The following is a 27949-nucleotide window of genomic DNA, read 5'->3' on the forward strand; positions in this document are numbered from 1 at the left end:
AGAGATAGGGTTTCACCATGTTAGCCAGGATGGTCTTGATCTCCTGACCTCATGATCTGCCCACCTCGGCCTCCCAAAGTGCTGTGATTACAGGCATGAGCCACTGCGCCCAGCCCACAGATTTTTTTTAACAAGGTTCTTCTCAGCAATTCCAGTATCCAGATATAGGCCCATCACAGACATCACACAAGCATGTATTCATAATCCTGGTGAATACAGAAGTTTCCTGGACTCCTTGATGAGCTATTGCTTTCGTTCCTATATCAGTGTTTTCAGCTGATGTCATTTGTGATTGTGTTTCTGACTTTCTGTAGGCAACCTGCCAAACCTTCATTTTTTTTTTTTTTTGCTTGCATGCACATAAATGTAAGCACTAATTCTTATATTAAACTGTTTATTTCTATAATACTTAATTGGCTGTTTTCCTGGCTGAACCAAACCAAGAGCATAAGGGATGATAACCTCCAAAACTGATTAAATTAGAGGTCAATAAATGGAACTGTTTTAATTCTATTATTCTTCTTTCATATATTAAATAGAAAATTTTTGTGGATAGTTTTTCTTCACTGTCTCTTTGGTTACCATGAGGTACTGCTTGTAGTGAAAAGGTAGAATAAATACGTGATTCTTTCCCTTTATTTACCATTTTCTATTAATCAGTTACTCTTTTATTTGCCGGTTTTCTAAGTAGTAGTATGGTTTTGTAAAATCCTAGAAAGTACTTGAGGAAATTAAAAATGGATTGACTTTTTAAAAATTAATTTTGGGAATTATTCTCCTGCCTCTTCTCAGTCTGATGAAATTTTTCTGTAAGATGTTGTATTTTTAAGTATTTGAATTTTTTTTAAAGTTTTTATTTCTGCTGAGGCTTCACATCTGTTTACTCAGTTTTATTTTTATTTCAGTCCTTGAGCATGTTTATAATATAGTAGTATCCCCTTATTGTGGCTTTACTTTCCTCACTTCCAGTCACCCACAGTCAAAAAATATTAAATATAAAACTCCAGAAGTAAACAGTTTATAAATTTTAAGTCATGCGTTGTTCTGAGGAATGTGATGCAACCTCCCGCCATTCTGCTGTATCCAGTTCAGGATGTGACATATCCCTTTGCTCGGCAGATGCACAATTCCTGCTTCCTGCTTCCTGCTCATTAGACACTTGCAGCCGTCTAAGTTATCAGATGGACCTATCTCAGTATTGCAGTGTTTGTGTTCAAGTAACCCTTATTTTACTTAGTAACGGTCTCAATATGCAATATATTGATGCTGGCAATTCAGATACACAAAAGAGAAACCTGAAAGTGCTTTCAGTAACTGAAAAGCAGAAAGTTTTTCACTTAATGAGGAAAAAGATATGCTGAGATTGCTAACACCTAGGGTAAGAACTAAGCTTTTATTTGTACAATTGTGGAAAAGGAAAAATAAATTCTTGCTATTTTCACTTTTGTACCTCAAACTTCAAAAGTTACAGCCACAGTGTGTGGTAAGTGCTAATGTAGGGTTCAGTATTATCCATGGTTTAAGACATCCACTGGAGGCCTTCCAAAGTATGCCCCACAAATAAAGGGGGAGTACTGTAGTCTTTTTATGCTAATTCCAATATCTGGATAATGTACTTATTCTATTGACTGCATGCTTTAGTATCATTATAAGCTCAACGATTTAAACATATCAGGTGTGCACCTGCTCATTGCAGTCATCATCATCATAATCATCATCATTATTTTTGTTTGTTTGTTTGTTTGTTTTTGAGACAGATCTTGCTTTATGGCCCAGGCTGGAGTGCAGTAGCATAATCACAGCTCACCGCAGCCTCAGACTCCTGGGCTTAGGTGACCCTGCCACCTCAGCCTCTCAAGTAGCTGGGACTAAAGACACAAGCTACCATGCCTGGCTAGTTTTTTTGTTTTCTATTTTTGGTAGACAGAGGGTTTTACCATGTTGCCCAGGCTTGTCTTGAACACCTGGGCTAAAGCAATCCACCTGCCTTGGCTTCCCAAAGTGTTGGGCTTTCAGGTGTGAACCACCGTGCCTGGCTTGTGGTCATCAATATTATTGATGCTTATATTAGTTCATGTTTGGATAGTGAGACCTCCTTCAAATTGCCTCTTGGATCTTATGGACATGACCCTGGGGGGTATAAAAGTGCCCTTGCATTCCAGTATGATGAGATGCTCTAGATTGATTTTGCACATTGCCTGCCTGCAGCCAGAAAGCAGCCATTTCTCCAAGGAGCTTTGGTTCCTTTTAGTGAATGATGACATGGAGAATCCAAAGTTATGGCACCAAGGTGCTTTCTGCTTCTGTTTTGTTTAATGCTTCCAGGACTTTTCAGTGGATAAGTCTAAAAGATAAGTGTATTTTTTAATAAAAATTTATAATTTTTAAACAAACCTTTCAGTTAAGTCTTGATTAGAGGATTTTAATTATGCTCAGAGATATTACATCTGTATCTTCTTCTATTTCATTAGAAAAGTACCAGTTTTCAATGTCACACCCATAATGAGATGGAGTCTAGTTCTGTCACTCTGGCTGGAGTGCAGTGGTGTGATCTAGGCTCACTGCAACCTCCACTTCCCGAGTTCAAGCAATTCCCTACCTCAGCCTACAGAGTAGCTGGGATTACAGGCAAACTCCACCACACCTGGCTAATTTTTGTATTTTTAGTAGAGACGGGGTTTAACCATGTTGGCCAGGCTGGTCTTGAACCACTGACCTCGTGATCCACCCACCTCAGTCCCCCAAAGTTCTGGGATTACAGGCATGAGCCACTGCACAGGGCTTTTTTTTTTTTTTTTTTTTTTTAGACGGAGTCTTGCTCTGTTGCCCAGGCTGGAGTGCAGTGGCGCAATCTTGGCTCACTGCAACCTCCGCTTCCTGAGTTCAAGTGATTCTCCTGCCTCAGCCTACCCAGTAGCTGGGACTATAGGCACGTGCCACAATGCCTAGCTAATTTTTTGTATTTTTAGTACAGACGGGGTTTCACTGTGTTAGCCAGGTAGGTCTTGATCTCCTGACTTCGTGATCTACCCGCCTCAGCCTCCCAAAGTGCTGGGATTATAGGCATGAGCCACTGTGCCCAGCCAATTTTTTTGTATTTTTAGTAAAGATGGGGGTTTCATCACCTTGGCTAGGCTGGTCTTGAACTCCTGATCTCGTGATCCACCCACCTTGGCTTCCCAAAGTGCTGGTATTACAGGCTTGAGCCACCGTGCTCAGCCCCATAACTACTCTCTTTTTTTTTTCTTTTTCTTTTTTTTTTTTTTTGAGATGGAGTCTCACTCTGTCACCAGGCTGGAGTGCAATGGCACCACCTCGGCTCACTGCAACCTCCACCTCTGGAGTTTAAGCGATTCTCCTGCCTCAGCCCCCTGAGTAGCTGGAACTACAGGCACGCACCACCATGCCCAGCTAATTTTTGTATTTTTAGTAGAGAGGGGATTTCACCATGTTGGCCAGGATGATCTCAATCTCTTCACCTTGTGATCTGCCTGCCTCAGCCTCCCAAAGTACTGGGAACTAATCATTTTTTTAAAATCCTGCAATGTAAGACAAACCAATAGCCTAAGACTAAAAATACAGCCTTCTGAAAAATAATAAGCAATCTGAGATTTTTTTTTGCATTATTTTGTTCTTAGGCTATATTTCATCATGAATATACAGTCATATTATTGCTTTTTAAAATCAGTGTAATTCTGATTGACAGATGACATAAATATATTGATTAGAAAATAAAATATTATTTTCCAACCATTCCTAGACAGTGTTCTAATATGATTAACTTTAATTGCCAGAAGTAAAATCTTTTATTTTACATGATTACACTTCATTGTACTAGAATATATCACAATCTCTATTTCCTTGAGACAAACAGTTTCCCTAATATGTTATTATAAAACTGTTTAAACATACAAAAAGGTTATGGGAAGTGCATATTTATAGTCCAACCACTTAGATTGTACAATTATCATTTTGTTATATTTGCTTTATTACATATCTATCACTCTATCCACCATTCTATCCAATTATCAACTCACCATTTCTTACTTATGTCAAAGTATATATTTTTCTTACATACTTAACATATGTATCATTATTGTTCAGTATTTGTATACAGCTCATTTTTTTTAAGTTACTAAGGTTTTTTTATTAACACCTCAGAGTAGAGGTTATGAAAGGACCCTGAATTGTTCTAGGAATTTTCTTCAGTAAGCATTTGTGAAGACTTGGGGATCAAGGTTGGGTTAAACTTTGTGATGGGTCCATTGGCAGTCTAGTCACAAGCACCTCCTGGATCATTGGGTCCCAGCGGAAAATGATGCTGGACTCTCAAACTGCCAGAAGGTAGCCTGGAAAGAACTCTACAGTCCAGAAAGAGCCTGGAAAGTGGTTTTGTGAGATGAAATTTACTCCTGGTGAAAATGCTGTGAATATTGTTTAGCCTACAACAAAGGATTTTGAATATTGATAAACATAGTAAAACAGTGGCAGGGTGTGAGAGGACTGACTCCAATTTTGAAAGAAGTTCTACTATGGGTAAAATGTTATCAAAAAATATCGCATGCTACACTGAAATCTTTTGGGGAAGGAAGAGTCAGTTAATGTGGCAAATTTCATTGTTTTCCATTAAGAAATTGTTACAACCACTTCAATATTCAGCAACCATCGCCCTTATCAGGCAGCAGCCAACAACACCAAGGCAAGACCCTTCACCAGCAAAAAGACTAAGACTCCCTGAAGGCTCAGATGATCATTAGTATTTTTAGCATTAAAGTATTTTTATATTTTTTTCTTTGTTTTAAATAATTGAGCTTCAAGTAAGGGCATCAAGTAGTTTTTCTTCTTTTTCTTTCTGTTTTTCTGTTTTTCTTTTTTCTTTTCTTTCTTTTTTTTTAAAGACGTGTTTTGCCATGTTGTCCAGGCTGGTGTTGAACTCCTGAATTCAAGTAATCAACCTGTCTTGGCCTCCCAAAGTGCTGGGATTACAGGCATGAGCCACTGAACCCAGCCAGCATCAAGAGTTTTAAAATTAAGGACATAACACCATTTCACACTTTAAACAGACTACAGTGTAGTGTAAACATACCTTCTTTTTTAAAATAGAGACAGGATCTCCCTATATGCCCAGGTTGATCTCACAATTCCTGGGCTCAAGTGACCTCCCACCTCCATCTCCTAAAGTACTGGGATTATAGGCATGAGCCATCACACCCAGCTAATATAACTTCATATTCACAAGGAAACAAAACAATTTGTGTGACTTGCTTTATAGCAATATTTGTTTATTGTGGTGGTCTCGAATCAGATCCACAATATCTTTGAGGTATAGCTGTACTTTCTAAGCATTTCCTGAGTCAGCCTACTTTTTCTCCATTTTTATTGTCACTATTCTATCCATTTTTTGTTTTGTTTCATTTTGTTTTCTTGTTGTTGTTTGGAAACAGGAACTTGCTGTGTCACCCAGGCTGGAGTGCAGTATCATGATCATAGCTCACAGCAGCCTTGATCTCCTGTGTTGAAACCATCCTCCTGCCTCAGGCTCATGAGTAGCTGAGACTACAGGTGCATGCTACCACACCTGGCTCATTTTTAAAAAGATGTTTGTAGAGATGGGGTCTCATGATGTTGCCTAGGCTGATCTGGAACTCCTGGTCTCAAACAATTATCCCGCCTCAGCCTCCTGAGTAGCTAGGGTCAATCCACTGTTGAAGAGTACATGGATGTTACTTTGCAGACTGTCAACCTGAATTTGTATTTGCTTGACATTGCCTAATTATTAGTTTCAGTTTCAGCTTACCCACTTTTTGTCAGCAACATGCAGAAGAGACTGTGCCCTTTTTAGTGTATCATGTCAGGAATCATCTCACATTGGTTTGTGCCATTACTGGTGCAGTGACTTTCAGCTTCTTGGTTAAGGTGGAGTTGGCGATATTTCTCCACTGCAAAATTACTGATTTTCCTTTTGTAATTAATAAATGTGCGTGAGAAGATTCTTTGAGATGAAGTATATATCTCATTCTTCATCAAAGTATAAGTTTTTTTTAAGTAAAAGAAAATTTATTATGAAACTAAAGGAATAAAAGAATGGCTACTCCATAGGTAGAGAAGCGTCACTTTAAGATTTTGATGTCAGTTGATTTTTGTCCAAATCAATAATTACTGCAATGATTGAAAAATGATTATTACTAAGTTTATTTTCATTGTCTCAAGGTCTGCTGAACTCTGGATCCAGGCTGTGTCAACAGGGTAGTGTGGTGCCTCCTTTACCTGTCTTAGCCTCCTACAGTCCTTTTTCTTTATTTTGTTTTTTAGAATAGAGACAGGGTCTTATTATGTTGCCCAGACTGGTTTCAAACTCCTGGGCTCAAGCAATCTTCCAGCCTCAGCCTCCTAAAGTGCTGGGATTACAGGCATGAGCCACCACACCCGGCCAAGTTCTTTACCATCTTCAGAAGACTTAGCTTGCACTTTCAGAAGAAGAATAGACTCCCAGGAAGACTGTGAGAGAGATTTGGGGCCCAAATTGATAATATCAAATACACTGAACTTGACTGTATTCACCATGTTCTGGCTCTTGAGAAATGAGAGTGCTAATGAGGTTGATGTCATTTTGTGTATCTTCTGTACCTTGAAGTCCCTCAGAAATCTTGTTCCTGGTCTTCTCTAGTCTTCTCATTCTAAGGACATGACAGGTTCTCTTTTCCTCTGGAGATGAAATCTAGATCTTTGATTTTGGAATCAAATTTGGACTCTTGACTCTGGAGCACCAATTTCTTCAGCAAGTTGTTCTCTGGAATCAATTCCAGGTATGGGTTTTTCATAAATGCATGGATGACAGTGTGTAATTGAAAGGTGCTATAGGTGGTATGACACTGTCTGGCTTCTCTATTTTGAAACTCCACAACAGATTAATCTTGTCCATGGCTCTGGCTTGAATCTAAAGTCAGGTTCTGGTCTTTTCTGGAATCCACACCTAGCTCTTCAATTCTGAAACCAAATCTGGATTCTGGACTCTTCTGTATTGATTGCTAAAGCAAGTTTTCGTTTGGTAGCATAACCTGGGTAAGGTTTTGGAGTGAAGGTTTTGATGAGGATTTTCAATTGATCTTCTGTGAATTTGGTGTAATTGCACCTATGATTTGTTGCTACCATCTTGTGTGAAGAGGTGTCTTCGGCCATGCAGGAAGAGAGTCCTGGAGGCTGAGCTACTGTCTGGGAGACTGCTTATAGCTCATTTTTTAAAAAGAAAGGTCACATATAATACAATATAAAATTCACAAATCTAAAGCTTACGGTTTTCTGGGTTTTGACAAATGAAAACACCTGTGCAACTTCAAGCCTTACCAGGATACAGATGAGGCTTTCTACCCAAAAGCACCAGTATTCTAACAAACAACTTTACATTTTTTGAATTGTTCAGTGCCTGTGAGGATTCCTTACTCCAAGTTTATGACAAATATATTCAGAAGGCATAGTCTACAATTAGTGTTTGGGTAAGTATTTTCATGAATTGTCTGATTATTTGCTGTGAATTTGAAGTATGCTGATTTTTATGTAATTGTCTTCTGAGAAACATTGTGCCATTTTTCTTGTGGAAACCACCTGTAGAATAAGCAGAGATTATGAACGCACAGAGTTGGTTGTGATGGGCACGTCTACCTGTGGCTGCCATTTAAGTGGAAGGTGGAATTCGACTCTGGAGCATCGGCAGCCTGAGCTGCTGCTGGGCTCACACTGACCCTGGGAGTGCTCTATGCATGCTTCACCTTATGAGGGTGCAGAAGGAGCAAAAATAGAAAAGTGTGCTCTAGTTTTACATGTTACCAAAGGACAGAGGATACCACCAAGGATTTAGAAAACTGTTAAGTGAGGACTTATTCTTCTTAATAGCCTTTCAAACAAGAATTTGAGAACAAGATTCTACTCATCCCACACCAAAATGTAAACAGATATATTATTTTCTATATTCCCAAGATAATTTTGGTTTTACTTAAGCATCACTATTGTCCTCAAATGTCAAGTAGAAAAATAAATGTGAATAATCCCACCACTAGCCTCCAGACTTGATGTTTATGCTATTTCATTTTTTAAATGACGTTTTAAAAGTTATAAGTTAGAAACGTGGAAGTAGAATGGCTTCATGCAAGAAATACTGGAATAAGATCCCTGTTCTGGCCCCAGAGTCTTAGATAAGTCATTCAGCCTTTCTAAGCATCAGATCTCCCATCTGGAAAACATGGGCATTCATCTCTATGGGAGCTGCTAGCTCTAACTGTCAGTGAGTTTCTGAAACTTGCCAGGAAGGAGCAGCCCTAGTCCGAGTGCATGCCGCCCCTGTGCTCACCTTTTGCCTGCTTCTTATCCTTGAGGTAGCCTGCAGGCTCCTCCTCATTCCTCTCCTAAGCCAGTGCTATCTGACAGCAGGGAATATGTTTCCAATTCTGGTCTCATCTGAAATAATTTTTTCCTGGAAGAAAGATTACATCTATGACCTGCAAAGCATTATGCTCCTCTCTGTATTCCGGATATTGTGTTTTTTTTTAATATGGGAAAATTTATGATTTTTTTTTTCCTGAGATGGAGTTTTGCTCTTGTCACCCTGCTAGAGTCCAATGGCATGATCTTGGCTCACTGCAACCTCTGTCTCCTGGGTTCAAGCGATTCTCCTTCCTCAGCCTCCCGAGTGTCTGGGATTACAAGTGCCTGCCACCACGCCTGGCAAATTTTTGTATTTTTAGTAGAGATGAGGTTTCACCATTTTGGCCGGGCTGGTCTTGAACTGCTGACCTCAGGTGATCCACCAGCCTCAGCCTCCCAAAGTGCTGGGATTACAAGTGTGAGCCGCCGCTCCCAGCAGGATTATGTCTTTTTACATGAGAAAAATTTCTTGAGATCATAAGGAAAAAAAAATCCCTGAGCCAAAAAAGTCAACCAAGAAGAAAAAGAAAGTGAGAAGTAAGAAAAATATGTATTTTAAAGAAAGTGAAGTGGGCATAGCAATCACATTGAAATCTGGGTATAGAACAACCTTCATCTCTAAAATTTATATTTAGTCAACCACTATGCTAAGCAAGGTTGTGGTAGGAATACCTACCACCTATTCTAGGCCACATGTCTCTTATGGGCAAAAAGTAAAGCAAAGCCATAGTTGTGGTTTGATATTTTGGATGTATTAATTCTCATTTCAGCATTTGCATAGTCTCACATTTTGGAAAACAAAATTGTGGTGATTTCACTTGTCTCTCCATATCTGATTATACTCAAAACTGGGAAACAAATGTAGACTAAAGAAGCAAATACTAAAGAGTGAAATCATGCAGGTTAAACAGATACTCTTTCTCAGGGAAAAGTCACTTACCCATCATGCACTGATATATTGTTGTGAGTTTATATGGTTTAGTGTATTTACAACTGGACTAAATTTACATGATTCACTGTGTATTGTAGAATATAATTAAATTGACATTTGCTGGTACCGAATAAATTTGCCTATCAGTGAAAGAAATGATGAAAATAAAGTCTGAGGCCAGATAATTCCATTGGTTACCAATTTATATCTTCAGCTCTACACCAAAGCAAATATTACAACTCCAAACAAGCAAACAGGTGAAGAAGAGATTTGCTGTAACCTCAGATGTCAGAGAATGCATTTGTCTCTGAAAACATTTGTATTGGGTTTTTTGTTTTTTGTGTCACGCTGTACTTTATTTAAAGGTGGCCACAGCTTTAAAGTATGAGTTCATTTTGTACAACCAGAAATGGAAAAGGAGTCAGTCAAGGTGGGGCAGAAGTTTCTAACAAAGTCTAAAGCATAGTTTTATATAACTAATAATAAGGACACAATATTTAGCTTACTTAATTCCCAAACTGAGGTCACTAAAACTTAAGAATATCTGCCAAAACTTAAGCGAAATCTCAGAGAAACTTTAAAAATAACATTTTATTTTTGATCATTCAAAATGTTTCAATCAATATTCTGAGCCTAAACGTGTAGGTGAGTGCTTTCTCCATCTTTGCACATGTGAAGTGCGCCTGAACCTTAGCCCCATATTTTCTCAAACACCATCACACTGATAGAACAGAAAGGAAAGGGCAGTTTCACCAGGTAGCCCCCATAAGCCTCTCCCTGGGGTCCTCCCCAGCACCTGCTAAACTTGGGTGGCCTGATTCCAGGGGGCTGGATAATGAGCTGGCAAAATAAACCCAGAAGTATAGTAATTGCAGACAAAGAAAAACTCAGGTTCCAGCGCAGATAGAGAGCCCATACCAGTGATTTTGATATTAGCTGCAGTTAAGGGGGCAGGAAAGGCTCCCACTCTATGGCCAGTGGTGTGGTCAGCTCAGCGCCGCCACCTTGGCAGGCTCCATCCCACCATCACCCTCCCAATCAGGCTGATAGTGTCTCCTTATGCCAAGTGGAAGGAACTGCAATCAAATTCTGACACGACCTGCAAATCCTCTGGGGCCTTGGGCTACTGGTTAGGCCAGTAGGGCTATGTATCAACTGATTAAACCCATTAATAACTGGCAGCACAGCACGGCCTCCTTCTCGACAAATTACGATGCTGATCCCCAGAGTCGGCCATCCATGCCCATGGTCTTTTGTCCTTAAGCTTTCAAAACGCCTCCCCTGCTTCATGCTTTCTAGACTTGAGGACTTGGCTTAAATGTGCTTCTGAATTGCTGCTCTCTCTGGTTGACAATTCTTTTTTTTTTTTTTTTTTTTTTGTTGGAGACGGAGTTGCTCTTGTCGCCCAGGCTGGAGTGCAGTGGCGCGGTCTCGGCTCACTGCAACCTCCACCTCCCAGGTTCTAGCAATTCTCCTGCCTCAGCCTCCTGAGTAGCTGGGATTACAGGCGTCCGCCATCACGCCTGACTAATTTTTGTAATTTTAGCAGAGACGGGGTTTCACCATGTTGGCCAGGCTGGTTTTGAACTTCTGACCTCAAGTGATCCGCCCGTCTGGACCTCACAAAGTGCTGAGATTACAGGCGTGAGCCACCGCGCCCCGCTGACAGTTCTTTACACTGTTCTACAATTGGGGCGGAGCGGGAGACACCAGGGAGCCCACCTCTGCAGGAGGCATGGCTTAGCAGAAGGGACAGACACCAGCCAGAGGAAGGGTGCACTTTGGGCACCGAACTTCAGGTAAAGTGCTCTGGGTCAGGCATCTCCTCCAGAGTGGTCTGTTTAAAGTTAAAAAGGTCGCCTTCAAAATAGTTGTAAAATCTGTACACTTACCCAGACATACACATTTTTCGAGACAGGGTCTTGCTCTGTCGCACAGGCTGGAGTGCAGTGGTGCAGTCGCAAGCCATCTTCCTGCCTCAGCCTCCGAAGAGCTGGGACCACAGGCCCGCACTACCACACCCGGCTAACTTGTCTTCTGTTTGTTTTATTTTCGTTTGTTTGTTTTGTAAGGATGGAGTCTGACTGTGTTGCCCAGGCTTGTCTCGAACCTCTGGGCTCAAGGGATCCTCCCTCCTCTGCCTCGCCAGGTGCTGGGGATTCAGGCTTGAGCCTCCATGCCCGGCCCTATTAATTATTCTTAAAACATGTAAAGGACACAGCATTTGGGGTCAGCGCAGCATTTGCAGTGGCTGCTCCAGCTTCGGGGCAGGCAGGTCACCGCGTGGGCCCAGTGCCTACTGGCCCGGCTGCCCTGCAGGTCAGCTCAGGGGGATGCTCTGGAGAACCCTGAGCCCACCTCCTGCGCCCCGCCCAACCTCGGGTCCCCAGGCCCAGCTTCCGAGGCCCTGCTCCCAGCGCTGTCCCGCCACAGCCCCGGGCTGCACTCCCCCAGGCAAAGGCGCCACCGGCGTGTCCAGCGCAGCCTCTTCCTCCAGGCGGCGCGTGTGAGTCAATGGAAAGGACAGTGGCGGGCGGAGCAGCCGCCTAGGACATCGCGGAAGCCTCCTGAGGGGACTTCCACGGCTTGTCCCAGAAAATTCTACAACAGCCTGGCACTGAGGGTTCAGTTATAATATTTTCCGCCAGTTTTTCCCAGCCCGGTCCCCAAGCGTCTGATTTTAAAGTTACCGCCTCAGGCTCCGGGCGGAGTCCCCTGCAAGGGCGCTAGGTCCCCGACACCTGCCAGGGAATGAATCCCCGTCCCAGGAGGAAGGCGTGGCGGGGGCGGAAGAGACAACCACACCACCCGTGACAGTGGCCAAGCTTTAGAGGCCCCGCGTGCCTGCCAGGCGCCTGAGCCCACACCGTCCACGCTTCCCTGCCCCGGCGGGAACCAGCTGTTCTCCCTGCACGGGCGAGGGCGCGGGGTCACCCCCCGCCGGGCCGACCCCAGGCATGAGCTCCAGAACCCCCTCCCAATGGCCCGGTCCCGGGAGCGCAGGGAGCCTGGCTCTTGCCTGCCAATAACGAAACCATCACCGATAGAAGGAAAGCGGGGCAAGGCTGGGAAGGGAGCGGCTTTAATCCGGGGTCCGCCCCCTTCAATTCTCCAGGGCAGCGGTCCCAAAAGTGGCGTTGGGACGGGGATTGAGGCTGAGCTCGCTTCTTCTTTGTTTTCGGGTCTCGCGCCTCTGAAGCGAACTGGGCCTGGAGGGGTGCTGGGGGTCGAGAGAGCAGGGTTGGAGGGTGACCGAGGGAAAGCTGGGGCCGGCCCCCGGGCCCCTGTCGGAGGCGGATTCCGAGGCGAAGCAGCTGCCTGCCCGTGCCTCACCCACTGTGTCCACCCAACAGCTCCGCCCTAGACTCGCGGTTGCGGAAGCAGCGGTTCCGGTTGTGCTTATAACCGGGAGCGCTGTCTCTTTGGAACCTGACTCCCAACTCCGCTCAACAACCGGGAAGCCGCGACCTGGAAGCCCTCCGTGCTTCTCCATCGATATCGGGGCCGCCTCTCTCGCCTGCAGCCCACGCCTTGGCCCCCCGGGGGCAGCGCAGCGAGGCGGAAAGCCCCCTGCATCCCGAGAGTGGGGGGCAGCCCCCAGGCTAAGGACCTGCGACTGCGTGGGACGCCAGTGTCCGCCCCTGCGCCCCTCCAGGGAGCAGAGGCGGCTCTGGAAGTCGGTTTAGTGCGGAGACCGCGACTGGAGGGGCGCAGAACGCTCTTCCCAGCGTCCCGGGCTCCACCGGCACAATTTTAAAACCGGGGGCGAAATCCGAGTCCTGCCGCCCCGCGGGGGTGGAGCGTGACCGCCTCACTGCGCGCTGTCTCAGGCTCCGCCCGCTTTTGCGCCAGGAAGCTGCCCGGTGAGTTCCAGGGCTCTGTGGTCCCCAGAGCGCTCCTGGGAGTCTCCTGGCCACGGCGGGAACCGAGCTGGACACCCGGACGGCGCCGGGGTCATTTCTCTGCCCCCGCCCCGTGGCCGGAGCCGCAGCCCTGCCTTCTTTCCTCCTGGCCGGACCGCGCGGGAGCCCCCGGCCCTGGCGGGAAACTCGCAGGCCCCGGGCAGCCCGGGCGCAACTGCGACGGAGAAGCGGGGCCTGGCGCGCACATGGGGTGCCCCGCGGGAGCCCCGGCCGCCTGGTGCACTTCTCGCCCACGACGGTGGCCGGCGGCGGCCTCTGCTTCCCGGACCCACTAACAAAGCTGGAGATGCGGCTTCGGAGTCGCCCCTGGGACCTGCTTCGTCTCTTGGCTTCGGGGCCCGCAGCCCAGGGCTTTCTCTCCGGATCGGTGGCCAGGGCTGGCGGGGCGTGTGCGACGCCGGACCCGAAGCCCGGCAGCAGCGGCCGCCAAGCATGGCGAGGAGCAGCGCGAGCCTCTCCCCACCATGGCCAGGGACAGCGGGCGTAGGGTGGGAGCCCGCCGGGACATCCAGCTGGGATCGGCCACCGCTCAGGCGCTGTCCCAGGCGGACGCGGCTAGGGCCAGGATCAGCACCGCACAGGCCGCCAGCTCAGTGAGCAAAGAGAGGGGTCCCGGTTTATGCCAAAAACGTGTCTTCTCCAACCTCCTACTTAAGCCCCTGTCTCATATGCTGGTTCCTGTCTCTAATAGATCCTGGGTGCCTGGGACCAGAGACTTGGCCCATTCTCCCCAAGCTCAGCCGCAGGCTTCAGGGACCTGGGCAAAGTGTGGATAACCCTGCCCACCTTTTGGAGACGAAGGCCGGTTGCTCCCCTAGCCTCCACTGTGGCACTAGGAGGCAAGGGCAGCCAAGCCGATCGCTGCTTTCATCTGCACCACCACACCCCCTCCAGCAGGTGATGAGATGGGCAGTGATGGGTGGGTTCCCTATTCCCTGCACCATATTCCCTGCCTGTCACCACTCCTGGCTGCGCAAGTAGCAAAGCAAAGTCACAATGACAAGATCCAGAGGGGGAAGTCTCCAGCTAGAGATGGTGCCACTGTCACAGGGCACCAGAGCAGCAATGTGACAGCTTCTCATGGGGGCGGACTCTGTCCCCAGTCCCTACCCCACCCTGGCTTGATCCTTGTCGGTGTCTCTTTGTCTTGCCTTTATCTCAGCCTGGCTTCCCTTCCAGGCAGCTCTGAGTGGCTCTTGGTCCACACTTGTCTCCATCTCTCCTTTCTCTTCCCAACTCCCTAAACTCAGGACCTAGTCACTCCTGCTCCACACACACACACACTAACACACGCACTCTCTCACTCTCACCACACACATTCTTACACACACTCCCACCCTGCCTTAGGAAACAAGTTTCCCTCCCAGAACCTTTATTAAGACCTGTGGGGAATGACCGAGATCCGGGCCTGTGAGCCAGCTTGTGTGCATGCAAAGGTGTGAGCCTGTAAGCATCCACGTGGCTGTGGAAATTAGAAAGCATGTGTGTACACATGCGAGTGACAGTGAAGTGCTCAGAGTTGAAACAGTGTATGTTTGGGGTCAGTGTGGCCTTGGCTGTGTGGACACACAGGTGAGCTGTGGCGAAGGTGGAGGGAAGTGAGTGACTGAGTGTGGAAGCTGAGCCCAGGGCAGATGGACAAATGCATCCTTTGAGCTCCTTTAGAGGCTGCCACTCCACACCTTTTTCAACTACTCCCTCTTTGTCATCATGGGCTCCCTCAAATCAGGATGGGGTGCAGAAAGGGGGAGTGAAGCTGGTGACCTCTGGGAAGGGGCCTGTCTGCTTCCTGGGCCTGTCAGCCACTGATCTGTTCCATGTTCCTATAAATACTTACAAATCCCAGCTGCTGAGGAGCAAGACATCCTCCACCAGCCAGTTGGGGCTCCTGGCCTGGAGCTATGAAGCGAGACACATGGGGGAGGGTAGGGGGGACCGCATCAGAGGCAGGCATCAGGGACTCCTGAGTTCAGCTCTTAGTTTTGCCAAAGGTTAGCCTGGGTGCCCCAGTATGTCTTCATCAGGAACTGCAGAGCCAGAAATAGCATCCACGCCTCTGCCCCAGGAAGCAGCCCTACCTCTGCCTGAAGAGAAAGACTCCCGCCTCCACGGCCAGCTTTCTGCCTTCTAGTCACGTCTCTCAAGTAGAGGTAAAGGGAGGGGTCTTCTTGCTTTTTTTTGCAGTGGGGGGGAGTATCTCACTGTGTTGCCCAGACTGTTCTCTAACTCCTGGCCTCAAGTGATCCTCTTGCCTGTAGCTCCCAAAGCACAGCAATTACAGGTGTGAGCTGCCACACCCAGCAGCTTCTTACTCTTTAAATGCCACACAAAATTCTCCTGGAGCTCCTGGAGGGGACTCTCTCTTTGAACTCAAAATCTTTCCCAGGACACCTTGATCAATCCTTCAGGCTCTTTCTGGATTGAAGGCAGAAGCAACTGCAGCTCAGTGACTCCCCCTTTGCAAGGGCACCCTCTGCAGGGGAGCAAAAGCATTTTCATTTGGCCTCATGCCCAGCTGCAGCCAGCTCTTTCACTTCTGGCGCTGGGGTGGTTGTGATAACCTGGAGGAGGGGGAATTAGTTGGGATGACTCACTTGCCCCAGCCCATCAACCCTGGCCTAGGCTTGTGGCCAGACACTTGGTTAAGCACCCCAAGAGAGCTTCCTTTCTCACGAAGAGAATGATTATTGATTATTGATCCTCTATACCCACTTCCCAGGATACTGTCAGGCACACCACAGGCCCTTGGGCATTTTTGTGGCATCATCAGCCTTATTCCTGGATCACCATGTCAAACTTTCCCAATAGCAGTTGGTGGCAAACTCCAACTCCTAGTGTCAGAAGGCATCACAAGGAGGCCTGGGCCTCCCAGCTCAGGCAAGCCCAGCATGGACACAGAAACCCCTGACACTGAGCCAAGATCTTTTCCCCCTGTCTTGGCTTGAAATTCGGATATATTGATGTTGAGCCCTCCTGGCCCGCAGTGGGGCCCCCCTTAGCCTTACACAGGTAATGCCTATATCATGGCCTAGGCTTTTCCAAAAAGCCAGACTCTGGGAAGGACCTGGAGTGGAGGAAAAAACCAGACACAGGTAACCCCATGAGGGGCTCAGGCTGCTGTATGTGACTCCCTGTTGGAAACTTGCCCCTAACAGGGCATGAAAGCCAGGCAGGCACGGGCTCCTCCTCTGCCAGAGGCTGGAAATCAGGACTGCAGCTTCCCATCTTACTCTGGGGATGCAGGTCAACTGTTTTCCCTCAGATGAGAGATGCTGAGGTTCCAATTTTATAAGATGAGAAGAAGGGCTGAGGCGATGCCCATTCTGCCACTTTGCTGAGTCCAGAGCTGTGATGAAGAGGGAGAAGTCATAGGACAAAGAAGGGGTCTCAGGCACCCGGGAGTTTTCCTTGGCAGAAGTCAACTTGCCCCACCCCTGAGAAAACTCTGACCTCAGCTGCCAGGGAGGAAAGCAGGGGCTTCGGAGGAGGGGACAGGGAGACGGAACAGTCTGGTGCTCTGTGCTCTGGGAGAGAAGTCTGATGGCGGCAGTGACTCAGGAAGGGTTAAGAATATTCCTAAAATAGCCAAGCCACAGCCCAAGCCAGTTCATGAATGCCTCTTCTGGAGAGCAGATCTGTAGCAGGAAAATTCAGCCTGATCTTCGCCCCACTGCCTGCCACCTGGCCCTGGCTACTAATTAAGCCTCCCACCCTGTCCCCTTCTCCCACTCCTGTCCTAGTGGGGATGGGGTAGGAGTAGTCAGAGGGGCCAAATCTCCCCCAATCAACAGGGAACTCCAGCTGGGACCAGGAGTACTGGGCCCCAGTGCCCCCCCCACCCCATCCACACTCCTGGTCTGAGTCAGGTAGGAGGACTTAGGAGGACAGACAGGCAAAGTGCAGGCCTTATGCATGGGATGGAGGGTGCCAGAAGAGAGCAGCCAAATTCTCCCGCCCACACACAAGCATCGCCAGCCATGATCAGGTGGGACCTCCAAGATCATCCTCAAATACTGCCTTCTCCTAGCTCTGTGTTGCCCTTTACTTAGGGCATCTTGGAGTGAGATGGGCAGGGAGGGGTCGAGTGAGTCCCTTCATGAACAAACCGTATCTTTGTTTCAGGGGCAGGACTGGGTACATAATTTGCAGGACCCGGTGCTAACTGAAAATGTGGAGTCTGTTGTTCAAAAATTGTTAAGAATTTGAAGGCAGTGACAACATAGCACTAAACCAAGTTCAGGTCCCCTCTGACAGTGGGGCTTTTGCCACTGCACAGGTGGAACCTCTATGAAGCCAGCCTTGTGTAGTGGTTTGGTTTAATGAACATTTACTTAGCACCCACTGCTCAGCTCTTCTGGCTCTGTAACATGGTCTGGCTCTGTGTCTGCATCCAAATGTCATTTTGAATTGTAATCCCCACGTGTTGGGGGAGGGGCCTCGTGAGAGGACATTACATCATGGGAGTGGTTCCCACATGCTGTTCTCATGATACTGAGTGAGTTCCCATGAGATCTGATGGTTTTATAAGGGGATTTTCCCCTCTTCGTTCTGCACTTCTCTCTCCTGCTGCCATGTGAAGGATGTGTTTGCTTCCCCTTCCACCATGATTCTAAGTTTCCTGAGGCCTCCCCAGCCATGTGGAACTGTGAATTAAACTTCTTTCCTTTATAAATCACCCAGTCTCAGGTATTTCTTCATAGCAATGTGAAAATGAACTAATAAACTCTGTGACCTCAGAGACTCCCTCTCAGTGACCCTGTTCTCAAATGTATGAAGATGGGTGCTCAAAGATCTCTCTCTAAACATGGAACAGGGCCTGTCTGAAGACATAAGTGATTAATTTCTAATCTATAACTAAGGTCTGAGTCCTGAAGACCTTCCTCTGGAGGCTCAGTAAATGTAGTTAATCTAGCTGGGTCCAGGTGCTGCGGGTGATTACCTTTATCTTGTCTCCTGCAAAATCATGGAGGTTTGGGAATTTCCTTTAGACCCCCTCTCGTATGGAGGATTGTTTTCTTCTTTTTCCTTTCTTGCCAGGACAAACTGAATTCTGTGATGGTTTGTGTAGCATTTTTGAGTTTATTGCCAAAAATTGAGGCTCAAGTTTGTAGACTACACTTTTTAATAAAATAAAACTTTCTAGACAAATAAATTGCAGGTGAAACTGTTCCTTTGATATCATTTTCCAAATCTACACAGAGTTGATAGCAAATTTTTCTCTTTATCTTCCCTTAAATTGTATATATTCATACAAATGCTCTTGAATTCTTAGTGCAACCAAGTGGATTGTCATTACAGAGAAGGTCCTTAGCATAGAGCACAAATGTTCCCACTGTCAACTGGGCTCTGTTCACAAAGCACCCAGAGCTGGCCTTCAACTTCCACTCCTCAGTTCCTTTGCCTACCTTCTCCACTGCTAAAATAGGGAAGGTATTTGTCTTTTTAATATTTAATAAATGACATTTATTATCATTCTGCCTACTGAATTTCACTTGTCTGTCTGGTAATATCCTACTCCTGTAAGAATCAATGAGTTCTTGGTACATATTGGTCTAAATTTGCCTCCTCTTTGAACCTTTTTCCAGTTTTCCAGGCAAGGTTGATTTATCTATCTATTTATTCTATGTTTCCATAACAATCTTTCCAAGCATAATACAGTAAAAAGAGAGCTGATTCATCATGTCCTGTCCGTTTCCCTCTGGAGACTTTGGAGCCAATGTGAGGGTACAGGTATGCTCCTGTATAAGCTCTTTGGTCACCTTTGTCAGTTTGGGACAGTTCTCAGTATATAATTGTTCTCAGGTGCCATTAAACTAGACCTGAATAATTGAAGGATTGAAAGTGTTCAGAAATCACCCAGGATGCTTCAATAATTCATCCTAATTAGGGAAATGGGGATAGTTTGCATGAGAAAGAAGTTTTTCTTTTTGAGGAAAAGTTAAAATTCAGCAGGCAGAATGAAAATAAATGTCAATAATTTTTTATTTTAAAATATTCATGTTTTACTATTTTGATATAATTTTTAAAGAAAAAGGCAGAAACCACTGCTTATTAGAAGGCAGATTTTATCGATTTTATACCCCTAGACTTGTTGCAATCAAACCTATGTAAAAACATCTATAAATCAAATCATTAATTGCACCTAGTATAATAATCCTATATATGGAGGTAATGTTTGATTCTTCAGGAGCTTTAATAACTTGAAGGCCATTTGATTGCTTTAAAATTATTTCTCATTGTATTTGTTTATATTGTATCATTAAGCAAAAGTACAGAGTAAGCAATTAGTGTGATTAATTCTTCTTCTATAATACAGTAAAGCACTGCCTCCGTAGACCAATTCTCTGGGATCCCTGGAAAACATCTGGCATCCAGCAAGTCTTGACCCCTCTTTAGAAAGCCATGGAGAAACTGGAGGCAATTCTGTTATTTGCCCTCTAGAGGCAATTCTGTTAATTACCCTCCCTTCCCTATCCATGACACAATTTCTCCAGTTACATGTAGAATGCTGTTATGTGTCTCCTGGCCAGACCCCTTATTTCATAAATGTGGAAATTGAGGCCATGAAGGATGAGGTGATTGTTCACAATCCACATGGCTAGTTAGTTCCCAGAGCCTGGCCTGGACTTCTCTCTTGTTCTAGGGCCTTGAGTTCTCTCCCTGTTCTTTAGTACATATGGCCAGAGGTAACATAATGTGCATACCATATTTGCATTTGGAGTGCATCTGTTTTGCTTTCATTTAATCTTGTTGAGATGGTTTGCTTGTTCACCTACTCAGTCAGTTATCTTTTCACCTTTGTGAGTTGAGAGCTTTGTGTATTAAGTCTGTAAAACTTTGCATCTTGGAAAGTGACATAATCTGTAGCAGACCCATGCTGTTTTTAGATGCATCTTAATTGTGGTAGTGATAGTGACTGAGAAACTTTACATGTTTTTCTGTGCTATTTCAGAATATGCCTTCTGAATTCAACTAGAGGTGAAGTCAAAAACAACAGAATACTATATTTTTGTTTCTCTGATTTAGGTAAAATACCTCTTTTCTGACAAGACTAGGACTCTTACATAGACTACCATGAACTAAAGGAAGCACAACATTGCCAGAGTAACCTGTGGTACATGTATTAATCACTTACTGAACATTTTACTTGCATTCTTTCAAGAAAATGAGTTTATTTTTAGATACTCAGTCAAATTATCTTGACTTTCTGATGTTTTGAAATAATATTTATAATAGATTTAGGTATTTCATTAATATTGAATGTATTTAAAACTAAATGCATCCCAAAGGAAACTAAACCGTTAAAACATGGTTTATTTCTGCAAAAATTAACTTAGTGAGAAATCCCAGGGAATCTGCACATTTGCGTTTTCTATCTAACAATTATGAATTTCTTAGTGTATGTTTTGATCAGGCTGTCTTTTGATCACAGTTTTGTGACCACTCTGTTATTCCTCTCTCTGGCAGTCATTTCTCAGAATTGACAAGGAATTCATCCTGAGATGATTTCTGCTAAGTAAATCCTAGCACTTCTTGACACTTTAGAAAAGGCTTTGGAATAATTTTATATTAGCATTTCTCACCTGCATATTTTTACATGTAAATATAAGCTGCAAATGCATTACTTTGAAAGACAGCCAGGATAAAATTTAAAGAAACATGGTTTTAGAAGTCCAATGGTAGCATAAGATTTCACAAAAAAACAGACTGCTCTTCATTCAGTACTTCCTATTTACTCCCCAGACACAGCCAATGTCAACATTTTTTACTTAAAAAATGTATTTTTATATTTCAAAATAACATGTTTATGTGACCTGTCTCTCACCCATCCTGTCCCACTCTGGCTTTACCTCCTTCAGAATATTTAAAATTTTCAGAGTATACTTAGCATATACCATTCCAATCATGAATCTTGGGGTAGGCTTATTTTTTTTTAATTTGTGCATTTAATAAACCCCTAGTGGTACATGTCTGTTTTTCTTGTTAATTCTTGGAAATGTCTTTCTATTGTTTCTATAATAATTTTCTTCCCCTCTAGCTTCCCTTTTTCTTCTGGATCTCTTGTTAGGTATTGAACCTCTTGAGTTGATTTTCTAATTTTTGTCATCTCCCTCTCTCATTTTTTGTATTTTGTGTTTAATTTTCTGGTATCTAATTCACCTTGATTTTCTATCTTTCTGGTGACATTTTCATATGCTCTCACATTTACAGTTGTCGAACACCTTCTCCTGACCTTGCCCCTGTGTTCTGTTTACTCTGCTCACCTCTTCGATTCTCCCCATTGCTACCTGGTGTTTTGGTTTCTTTTTCTTTTCCTTTCCTTTTTTTTTTTTGTTTTTTTTTTTTTTGTTTTTGTTTTTGAGACAGAGTCTCGCTCTGTAGCCAGGCCGGAGTGCAGTGGCGCGATCTCAGCTCACTGCAACCTCCACCTCCAGGGTTCAGTAGCTGGGACTACAGGCACATGCCACCACACCCAGCTAAATTTTGTATTTTTAGCAGAGACTAAACATACATTTCACCACGTTGGCCAGGATGGTCTCGATCTCTTGACCTCGTGATCCGCCCATCTCGGCCACCCAAACTACTAGGAATACAGGCGTTAGCCACTGCGCCCAGCCTTGGTTTCTTAATTTTGTTTTATAAGCTTTCTTCAAAGGCCTGGTCATCATTTGCTGTGTGTTTATATATTTTTATTTTTTCAGTGGGCAAAATACATGTAACATAAAATGTATTACATTAACTATTTTAAGTGTACAATTCAGTTGCTTTAACTATATTCATAATGTTTTGTAATGATTCCCACCATTCCTCTCTAGAACTTTTTCATGTGAAGCTCTGTACCTGTAAAACAGTAATTCCTAACTCCTGTCATCTTCCAGTCCCTATTAACCACCATTCTACTTTCTACCTCTGTGACTTTGCCTATCTTAGGTACCTCATATAAGTGGAATCATATAGTATTTGTCTTTTTGTGTTTGGCTTATTTCCATTAGCATAATGTATTCAAGGTTTCATTGTTCATCCACATTGTGAAATGTGTCAGAATCTCCTTCCTTTAAAAACGAATAATATTCCAATAATATTCCATTGCGTGCATGTATCACATTTGTTTAGCCATTCATCCACCAGTGGGCATGATGTTGCTTCCACCTTCTGGCTACTGTGAGTAATGCTGCTGTGAACATTGCTATGCGAGTATCTTTTTGGGTCCCTGCATTTAATTATTGGGGCTATATACCTCAAAGTGGAATTACTGGGTCATATAGTAATTCTATGTTCAACTTTTTGAGGAACCACTGTGCTGCTCTGTTGAGCAGTCTACCACTTTACACTACTATTAGTAATGCACAAGGGTTTCATTTTCTCCATATCCTTGTCAACACTTTTTATTTTCCATCTTTTGTTTGCATTATAATTGCCATTTTAATGGGTATGAAGTTGTACCTCATTGTGATCTTGCTTTCCACTTCCCGTATGACTTGTGATATTTTCTGCACATATTTTAAGGTTTATATACTAACAAAGCCGATTACTAGGGGTGTGTGTGTAGGGGAACTGTGTGGCTGCTGACTGGCTTCCCTGTGGGATGATCAGCCAGAACCCACTATTGTACCAGGAAATCCCCAGATGTCACCATCTATGGGTCTTTTGTAGTTTTTATGGGTACACAGTATGCATATATATATTTATGGGGTTCATGAGATATTTTGATACAAACATATAACGCATAATAATCACATCAGGGTAAATGGGTTATCCATCATCTCAAACATTTATCATTTCTTTGTATTATGAACAATTCAGTTATACGCAGTTATCTTAAAATGTACAAAAAACTATTGCTGACTATAGTTACCCTGTTTGTGCTATCAAATAAAAGATCTTATTTTTGTACCTATTAACCATCCCCACTTCCCCCCACTGACTACACTTCCAAGCCTCAAGTAACAACCATTCTACTCTATTTTCATGAGTTTAATTGTTTTAATGTTTAGCTCCCCCAAATAAATGTGAATGTACGAAGTTTATCTTTCTGTGGCTGGCTTATTTCACTTAAAATAATATCCTACAGCACCATTCCATGTTGTCACTAATGACAGAATCTCATTCTTTGTTACAGCTGAATAGTACTCCATTGTATATAAGCACATTTTCTTTATCCATTCATCTGTTGATGGACACTTAGGTTGCTTCCACATCTTGGATATTGTGAATAGTAATGCAATAAACATAGGAGTGCAGTTATCTCTTCAATATATTGATTTTCTTTTTTGTGTATATATCTAGCAATGAGATTGCTGGATCATATGGTAGCTCTAATTTTAGTTTTTTGAAGAACCTCCAAATTGTTCTCCATAGTGGTTGCACTAATTTACATTCCCACCAACAGTATGCAAGGGTTCGCTTTTTTCCATATCCTCACCAGCATTTGTTATCACCTGTCTTTTGAAAAAAAAGCCATTTTAACTGGGGTGATATGATATCTCTTCATATTTCTGATTTGCATTTCTCTGATAATCAGTGATGTTGACCATCTTTTCCTAAGTCTGTTAGTCTTTTGTATTTCTTCTTTTGAGAAATATCTATTAAGATCTCTTGCCCATTTTCAAATCAGATTCTTAGATTTTTCTCTATACAGTTGTTTGAGCTTTTTACATATTCTGGTTATTAATCCCTTGTCAAATGGATAGTTTGCAAATATGTTTCCCCATTTTTTAGATTTTCTCCTTGTTAATTGTCTCTTTTGCTGTGCAGAAGCTTTTTAACTTAATGCAATCCCAATTGTCCACTTTTGCTTTGGTTGCCTGTGCTTGTGGGGTATTGCTTAAGAAATCTTTCCCGAGTCTAATGTCCTGGAGAATTTCCCCAATGTCTTCTTGTAGTAGTTCAACCTACCAAGATTGAACTATGAAGAAATTCAAAACCTGAACCGACCAATAACAAATAATGAGATCAAAGCCTTAATAAAAACTACCAACAAAGAAAATCCTGGAAGCAATAGCTTCACTGCTGTATTTTACCAAATATTTACAGAATAACTAACACCAATCCTACTCAAACTATCCCAAAAAATAGAGGAGGGAGGAATATTTCAATGCCTGATACTTAAACCCAAGACACATTAAAAAAGAAAACTACAGACCAATATCCCTATGGAAAATTGATGCAAAAATCCTCAAGGAAATTTACAAACAAAACAAATCCACAACATATTGAAAATTATTCATAATGACTAAGTGGAATTTATGCCAGGAATGGAAGGATGGTTCAAAATACGCAAATCAATGTGATCATCATATCAACAGAATGAAGGACAAAATTTATATAATAATGTCAATTGATGCGGTAAAGCATTTGATAAAATTCAACATTTTATTGTAAAAACCCTTCAAAAAACAGGGTATAGAAGAAACATACCTCAACACGATAAAAGCCATAGAAGACACTCCCACAAGTATAGTATCTTACTGAATGGGAGAAAAACTGAAAGCCTCTCCTCTAAGCTCTGGAACAAGAGATGCTCATTTTCACCACTCTGCCTCCTGAGTTCAAGCAATTCTCCTGCCCGAGCCTCCCTAGTAGCTAGGACTACAGGTGCATGCCACCACACCTGGTTCTTTTTTTTTTTTTCTTTTTTTTTGTATTTTTAGTAGAGATGGGGTTTCACCGTGTTAGCCAGCATGGTCTCAATCTCCTGACCTTGTGATCTGCCCACCTCAGCCTCCCAAAGTGCTGGGATTACAGGTGTGAGCCACTGCACCCAGGCCTTCCTTCTTCTAAGCTCTCCAAACTCTTCCAACCTCTGCCCATTACCCACTTCCAAAGCTGCTTCCACATTTTCAGGTATCTTCATAGCAATGCTCTACTTCCCAGTACCAATTTTCTGTATTAGTCTGTTCTTGCACTGCTATAAAGAACTACCTGAGACTGGGTAATTTATAAAGAAAAGTGGTTTAATTGGATCACGATTCTGCAGGCTGCACAAGAAACATGGCTGAGGAAGCCTCAGGAAATTTACAATCATGGCAGGAGGTGAAGAGGGAGGTGACATGCCTTACATGGCTGAAGCAGGAGGAAGAGAGAGCAAAGGGAGATGCTACATACTTTTAAACAATCAGATCTGGTGAGAACTCACTACACAAGAATGGCAAGGGAGAAATCCTCCCCCATGATCCAATTACCTCTGCCCAGACCCCTCCTCCTATACTGGGGATTACAATTAGACATGAGATTTGAGTGGGGACACAAATCCAAACCATAAGGTTAGTATTAAAAGTTAATTGCTTTCCTATATACGAGCAATGAAAAAAATTGGAATTTGAAATTTCAAATACAATGCTATTTACATGAGTACCCCCAAAATGAAATATGTAGGCATAAAGTAAACAAAATATGTACAGGATCTATATGAGGAAATCTTCAAAACTTTAATAAAAAAAATCAAAGGAAATCTAAATAAATTGATAGATATTTCATGTGCAAGGATAGCAAGACTCAGTACTGTTAAGATGTTAACACTCCCCTTCTTGATCTATAGATTCAACTCAACTCCAATTAAAATTCTAGCAGGTTATTTTGTAGATATAAACACATGTATTCTAAAGCGTATATGAAGACGCAAAAGACTCATAGTCAAAATGCTGAAGAATAACAACTCAGAGGACTGACACTACCCAACTTTAAGACTTACCCTCCAGCTAAATAATTGAGATAGCATGGCATTAGTGAAAGAACATGCAGATTGATCAATGGTTCAGAAGAGAGAGCCCAGAAATTGACCTATGCAAATATAGTTAGCTGAGCTTTGACAAAGAAGCAAAGTCAATTAAATGAAAGAATATAGTCTCTTCAACAAGTGGTGCTTAAAAATTGGACATCCATGTACAAAAAAAAAAGAATCTAAGTTCAGACTTTACACCCTTCTCAAAAATTAAAACTCAAAATGGATCAAAGATCTAAATGTAGAATGCAGAATCACAAAGCTTCTAGATCAAGAATATCCAGGTGACCTTGAGTTTGGTGATGTATTTTTAGATACAGCTAAGTGTAGGTGCAGTGGCTCACACCTGTAATCCCAGTACAGGTGTAGCTGTAGGGAAGCTGAGGGAGGCAGATCGCTAGAACTCAGGAATTTGAGACCAGTCTGGTCAACATGGTGAAAACTAATCTCTACCAAAAATACAAAAAATTAGCAGGTGTGGTGGTATGCATCTGTGGGGCCAGCTACTTGGGAGGCTAATGGGGGAGAATTGCTTGAGCCTGTGAGGCAGAGGTTGCAGTGAGCTGAGATTGTGCCACTGCACTCCAGACTGGGTGACAGAGTGAGACTCCATCTCTAAATAAATAAATAAATAAGATACAGTCAAAAGCACAATGCACGAAAGAAAAAACTTGGTACACTTTGATTATTCTGTTAGGAGGCCTATGTAATTTTTTTATTTTTGCAGTCAGTCTTCCTGTTTAGGTTTAGTATGTAAGTCCTGGTCTACTCTGTGGGCTGTGATTCCAATGACAATTTAATTTCAGAGCCTTCATGGTGCTATTTTGGTATGCTTGGCTTATCTGGTATCTCTGGGACTCTCCCACCGGTCCCTGCTGTTGCCCACCTGAGGGAACAGGGAGCTGCCCCAGGCTGGGCCACCTGCTGCAGTTAGGTGGGTGGGGAATGGTGGTCGTCTTGGTGTGCGGAGCTGGTTTTCTTGTTGTGGGGAAGATCTCCTTTGATCTGGGGGCATTGAGCCTGCCTGGGTTGCCTTCCATTGCTAGGTTGGGAGTTGGGAAACACTGGGCCTGGGTCACCTTCCTGTTGGATGGGGTCCAGGGAGACACCTGGCCACTATGCATTCCCTAGTCTAGAGTCCCTCAGCAGCCTTTTTCTTTCCACCTTTCAGAATTCTCCATTGATCATCTCATCTCTTATTTCTAGAGTTTAGGTTACACTTCTTAGGAGGGAATAATGTGTTGTCTTCTCTAGACTAGAAATCCTCAGTGGTAGTTTTGGGTTGCAACTGTGCTAAAGGCAGAATTGGCATATTTGTGATGTCGAGTCTTTCTTTTCAAATGGGGGCATATCACTATTCATTAGATAATATTTACAACACCTATTTCTTTGGGTTGAAGAATGTGGGTAAGGCAAGGAAAGTACTTAACGCAGTGCCTGGTGTGGAGAGTACTTACGAGTGTCGGTGGTGATGCTGTTCTTTTTGTCGTTTGGTAGCATATTAAAGCTTTTCTTCTTTTTTTTTTTTAAATAAAGTTCTGGTGTATTTCTTGTTTATTCTTATTTTATCCTTTTTTGCTTTTATTACAAATAGGAGCTTCCTGTCATATCTTCTACCTGGTTCTTTGGCTATTATGTGAAAAAGTTTTAATAACCTTCTAAATGTTGCTCTCCTAAAGTTTTAACTTGCCTATTTCTTTTCTTTTCATTTTTTAAGACAGGGTCTCACTCTTTCACCCAGGCTGGAGTTCAGTGATGCAATTGTGGCTCACTGCAACCTCCATCTCCTGGGCTCCCAAAGTGCTGGGTTTACAGGCGTGAGCCACTGCACCCAGCCTTACTTGTCTTTTTAAGAGTGGGATCTATAATTGAGCCCAGAGCTCCAAAAACAAATGAAGGAATGAATGAGTGAATGAGCTCTTCCCATAGGTTTGGTGTGATTTGAGGCTCTACTTT

The 27949-nt window shown here is 43.6% G+C and overlaps 2 pseudogenes; both read right to left on the bottom strand.

Moving 5' to 3' along the window:
- Positions 1 to 377: 377 nt before the first annotated feature.
- LOC129011343 (double homeobox protein A-like) overlaps positions 378 to 27949 on the bottom strand; it is a 52790-nt pseudogene continuing 25218 nt past the window's right edge.
- Positions 13128 to 27493, bottom strand: LOC129011930 (collagen alpha-1(III) chain-like; annotated as a pseudogene).

The sequence above is a fragment of the Pongo pygmaeus genome, chromosome 14, assembly GCF_028885625.2.
Source record: "Pongo pygmaeus isolate AG05252 chromosome 14, NHGRI_mPonPyg2-v2.0_pri, whole genome shotgun sequence".
Taxonomy (NCBI): Eukaryota; Metazoa; Chordata; class Mammalia; order Primates; family Hominidae; genus Pongo; species Pongo pygmaeus.